At 47.4% G+C, this 5,628-nt stretch overlaps 1 long non-coding RNA gene across 1 annotated transcript; it reads left to right on the top strand.

The window, feature by feature from the left end:
- Positions 1 to 2,492: 2,492 nt before the first annotated feature.
- LOC114797262 (uncharacterized) lies at positions 2,493 to 5,169 on the top strand. The gene is made up of 2 exons (XR_003750832.1): positions 2,493 to 2,566; positions 4,136 to 5,169. It is a non-coding gene; the product is annotated as an uncharacterized LOC114797262 (long non-coding RNA).
- The last annotated feature ends 459 nt before the right edge of the window (positions 5,170 to 5,628 follow it).

Genomic DNA, 5,628 nt, shown 5'->3' with positions numbered 1-5,628 from the left:
AGTGCCATCTGTCACAGTGTAAGGACGTGATCTGTGAAATGAGTCTCAGTCGGCACAGTCCAGCAAATCATCTGATGATCACAGGGGTTTGTCATTTCTTGTGTGTGAATGGTGTGGAGGAGCGGCGCGCCGCAGTCAACTGTTGGCCAACAGCCTCCTCTGCTGGTACAAATGAACCATAACAATACATCTGTGATTATGATAAGTTTTAAAATTTGGGAAAAATAATGTTAATGTTAATTTGAATAGACAGTTTATGGGCAACCTGTCACTTGATAAGATGAGATAAGGAGGCTTCATGAGGTTAGTTTTAAATTATGAATTTCGAAAAAATGAATTTTATCAGAATTATTTAGAAATACATAATATATTTAATTCTAATATAAATAGAAGTACTTTTTATTTATTATGCTGAATTTTGCTGGCTGTATTTACGCCAACGTAATTATCAGGATGAAGGTAATAATATATGTTCAAAAACTCTTATGTTTTTTTGCTTGTTTCCATTGGTAATACATGTTTTCCTCATTGTTTAAAAGGTCTCACCTAGAAAAGTAGTTCACATTTTAGAAAATTAGTTCCAATTTCAATGGAACATCCATTGCACAACCAATGTAGACTGTATTTTACCAAATACTTGTATGTAAAACCCCGATTCAACCCTCTCTACTCTTCACCAGGCATGGGTCAAATAAGGTGTTTGTGGAACACGGAAACATCTGAGACCAGGGATAGCGATCCCTAAAATGACTCAATATCTAGCATGTATTATTAATACACGTTATAAAAACATGTAGGACAATAAAAAAAAAAAAAAACACCAGGAGAATGTTTTTGTGTTTATATCCCTGCAGTGGTCAAAACTTCACTGTTTAGCTCATGCAAGCAGCTAAACTTCCCTTTTCATTATAAAGCTGTCAAACTAACATTTTGATATATATATATATATATATATATATATAAATTGTGTGTCTGCTAAAATGGTGCATTTTACACCATAGTACCTACTAAACTGTTCTATGCACTGATTTATGCATCCATTTTTAGCCTAGATAGGTTCATTGTACAGTGACAGCATTAATACCCAGACTGCACAAAGCATACAATTATGGTACACAAGCTACAGATATTATACCTAATTTACTCTGCAGTGCAATTAAGTTCTTGGCACTTTGAAACTCTTCTTCCCTCGCTTTTTCTAAAGCCTTGTGTTCAGCTGGGACAAATCCTCTTCATTTTGCTCCCTCTCTCATGTGGGATTTTACACATGAATGGGGCCAAGGGTGAGGGGTGATGCGGCCTGACCCCCCGGGTCACACAGGGGGACAAATCCAGCCACTGCTGGCAGAGAGAAAACCCTCCCATGGCCCCTTCAGGGGGAGGAGCCTCGCTAACTGCCATTTTAACAGGGGTGGTCGTGGCCAGTGTTACAACAGGCCACAAATTAAAAATACTGCGTGTAGTTTCATATCTTTAATAAGGGGTGGTCGTGGCCAGTGTAAAACAGGCCACAAATTAAAAATACTGCGTGTAGATTCATAATTTTAACAGGGGTGGTTGTGGTCGGTGTTACAAAAAGGACAGAAATTAAAAATACTGCGTGTAATTTCATATCTTTAACAGGGGTGATCGTGGCCAGTGTTACAACAGGCCACAAATTAAAAATACTGCGTGTAGTTTCATATCTTTAATAAGGGGTGGTCGTGGCCAGTGTAAAACAGTCCACAAATTAAAAATACTGCGTGTAATTTCATATCTTTAACAGGGGTGGTTGTGGCCAGTGTTACAACAGGCCACAAATTAAAAATACTGCGTGTAGATTCATAATTTTAACAGGGGTGGTTGTGGTCGGTGTTACAAAAAGGACAGAAATTAAAAATACTGCGTGTAATTTCATATGTGAATTTTTTCTCACTTTCTAGAGAGAGACGTTGACTCTGCATTTGGTTCCTGTCCTGTTCCTGACTGCTGGCAACAAGTTACTGCTTTAAACTGTGCAGCATTTTGGTTTGATTAAATAAGATCGTTTCATGACACTTTATCTATAAAAGTTTTGGATCTGTTTTCACTCACACGAAATACCTTTTGCAGTGCAAAAATGCTTATTACACTCTGTGCACGCTTTTAGAAATCAGCGATAAAGTAAAAATATATATATATATATATATAAAAATACGATATTTTTTTTGTATGTGTTGATTTTAGATGTAATTTGTAATTTTTGGTTTCTGTGCATTAACAGATAACTACGAGCGGCACGAGTTCGGTTCGAACCGGCGGCGAGTGGCGGGATTGGCGGCCGGGAGCCCCCATGCTAATGAAGCAGCCGGGCCGCCAGATATTTACGTTCGCCGGGGAGCCGCCCTGCACTCGCCACATGGTCCGGGGAGAAGCGCGCATTCGCGCCACTTTTTTTTTCTTTCTTTCTTTCTCTCTCGTCCCCCCCTCCTCCTCCTCCCTCCTTCCTTCCTCCTCGCGCTCCCCCCGCTCGACGTGACGCCGTCCGCGCGGCGAACTTTCTGCGCGCGAGTTCGGTCGGCTTCGCCCGGAGCGCCGGCGGCGGACGGTGAGTGAAGATGGTGGGTCCGCGGGCGTCTTTACTGCGCGCCAGTCGCGGACGTGAAACCTGTTGTTGTTGTTGTTGTTTTTTTGCCGCTTAATTCTCCTCCGACCCCCGCTTTTTATTTCTCGCACCCCGTTTTTTTTGTTGTTTTCTTTTTCGTGCGCTTCAGCCGCCCGACTTGGGGGGGAGAACAGCTCCGTTCGCCGGTGAAACGCGGCGTGGAAGCGCGATGAAAACAGTGTAGTAAAAGAGGCGCATGGCAGCCCCGCTCCTCCATACTTACTGGAACCGGGGCGCTTTCGTGGGGGGAACCGCAGCGGGGCAGGGCGGCCGCGGAGCGGAGCCCCGCCGTCGGACTCGGCGCGGGAACCTACGCGGGGATATTCTCGCCGCGGCGGCGCCTTTTTTTTTTTACTTCTTTTTTTTTTTGGATAAGCGGCTCCAGAACAAAGCGGCCAGCACATGGGGGGCAGCGGCAGGCCGCGCGGCTGTTAGCCGCTTAGCCTGGCAGGCTAGCGGCGGCACGTTTCATTAAAAAAAGAAAAGAAAAAAGACCCACGTCCACGCCGCTCTGGACGCGGCCATTTCTACTCCGGCCGCGAGGTTTTAATGGCGATTAAATAACAGAATAAAATGCTAACTAAGAACCGAGAGCGCCGCCGCGCAGCCCGGGCCGGGCGGCCGGTCCTGTTAGCGAGTTTCCCTCCAGTCACGAGTTGCGCTTTTGTTTGCGCGGCGGGCGCGTAACTCTGCGGACTCGCCGGAGCCGCCGCCGGTCCGAGCGGCAGCGCGGGTTCCCGCGGAGCCGTCGTCCGCGGCGGGAGCCCAGCGCGCAGCGCGCTTTGTGGGATGCTAGGTCTGCTAACTTCGCCGCCGTGGACGGCGAGTTTTCCATTTTCTTTCTTCTTGCGTGGTTTTCGCGGCGAGGGCGCACTTTTAACCAGTTCGCGTTATTTCGCACGCGTTTTTTTATTTTATTTTTATTTTTTTGTCCGCGTGTTCGCCTCCGTCGTTCCCGGAACAACGTGACTTACTACTCCAGTCCGCCGAGGCTCGCTTTTAAAGCGTAACCATGTGGTTTCGGGGTGTAAATACTAGTTGCCGAGTGTTTTTTTTTTTTTTTTTTTTTTTTCCCACGTTGGAGTTACGTGGACGGCGTCGAACGGCGAGCAGCCCCTCGCCGTCCGCCGTGGCAGTGGCGGGACGGGTCGCGGGCGTCTTTGTGCACTTCGCCCCGCGCCCGGGATCGACGCTGGACGCGGAGGAGAGCGCCGTGGACTCGGCGGCGCCATGTTGGTGCGGGCCGTGGGGGAGGGTTGCGGCAGGACCGCGTCGCCACGCGCATGCGCGTCTCGGTCGTTTTTTTAATTCGGATCTCGCGGGCCGCAGTAAAAAACGACCACGTGAAACGCAGGCGCGCTGGCCCACGCGTGGACTTGTTGCGCGCTCATTATGCAAATACACTTAAATTACACGTCCACGGCGTTGCATAAAGTGGTTTAGATCTATCATGATGTGTCTGATGCAATTAAAAAGAGAAAAAAAGACAACTTTTCCCCTCTTCTTTTGCAGGTACTCGCCGACGTCGAAGGACCATGCGGAGCTGGCGAAGGAGTCATTGTAGTGTCAAAGTGCTTACAGTGCAGGTAGTTCCGTGTTATGTCTACTGCAGTGGAGGCACTTCAAGCACTACTTTGACGCGGCCCGCGGCGAGGTGCCCCGACACCGCCTCTCTGTTTCTAGTGCTTATGCTAAGGTGCATCTAGTGCAGATAGTGAAGTAGACTAGCACCTACTGCCCTAAGTGCTCCTTCTGGCATAAGGGGCTGGGACTTGCATCTCGTCTTCGCTGTGCTGCTCCCCCCCCCCGCCCTCTCCCGCCCCCATGCAGCTCTCTGCTAGTTTTGCATAGTTGCACTACAAGAAAAAACGAGTTGTGCAAATCTATGCAAAACTGATGGTGGCCTGCTACCCCGTCTTCTCTCTCTGTCTCTCTCTCTCTCTCTCTCTCTCTCTCTCTGTCTGTTTGCTTGCGTGAGTGCGAATGCGTGTGCCCGTCCCTCTCCTCCCCGTCCCCAGCATCCTTTACGGCAGGTTTCAGCAGTATTAAAGTGCTTATAGTGCAGGTAGTTACTAAAACATCTACTGCAGTGTGAGCACTTGAAGTACTTCTAGATGCGGGCATCGCTGTGGCGTGCGACCGTAATTGGACCGTTGCGCACTGCACTGGTTAGTTTTGCTGGTTTGCATCTAGCTTTTTGAGCGGTTGCTGTGCAAATCCATGCAAAACTGATCATGGCGGTGAATCGTCCGCTGTCTCAGATTAGTAATCCCTTTCTGTGCAGGTTGGGATGAGTGGCAATGCTCTGTGCTTGGAAGGTATTGCACTTGTCCCGGCCTGTTGAGGACTTGGGGAATTTTCCTGCTGCTTAGATGTTGCTTTTAAATTCTCTGTTTAAAGCTTGTATAAGTAAAGCGCTTGTTCTCTTTCTGCTTTGCATTGTTGTCTAATGCTTTCCCCCTTTCTTGTTTTCACACACATCTTAAATGTCTGATTTCTTTGACTACGGAGTTTGTAACATTTACTGTAATAAACATCAAAGATTATATTGTGTCTAAAGTTTTATTGATTGTTATATGGAAACGCAGTTAATTTTTGTGGGATGTGGGGAAAACTGAAATTAGCTGCTGTTTTAATTTGTAAGGAATAATGGTCTCGAGAACCAAATGTAAATTGCCGATTGTGAAAGTGAAGTGGTTGTCGTTGTGAAACACTACAGCACATGGTGTGTCCTCTGCATTTAACCATCACCCTTGGTGAGCAGTGGGCCGCCACGACAGGTGCCCGGAAAGCAGTGTGTGGGGACGGTGCTTTGCTTGGAGGCACCTTGGCGGCTCTGGATTCGAACCGGCAACCTTCCGATTACGGGGCCGCCACTGCCACCACAAAGTGGATGAATTCTAGCAGTACAAGATTCAACAAGTGGTTTTACACTTCTTTCTGCAAAGAAGGTCGCTGTTGTGAAGGTAGAAATCTTATGATGGAGCAGCAGAGATGTATTACTC

This window comes from Denticeps clupeoides, chromosome 9 (assembly GCF_900700375.1).
Source record: "Denticeps clupeoides chromosome 9, fDenClu1.1, whole genome shotgun sequence".
NCBI classification, from domain to species: domain Eukaryota; kingdom Metazoa; phylum Chordata; class Actinopteri; order Clupeiformes; family Denticipitidae; genus Denticeps; species Denticeps clupeoides.
This window is presented reverse-complemented; position numbering and strand designations above follow the sequence as displayed.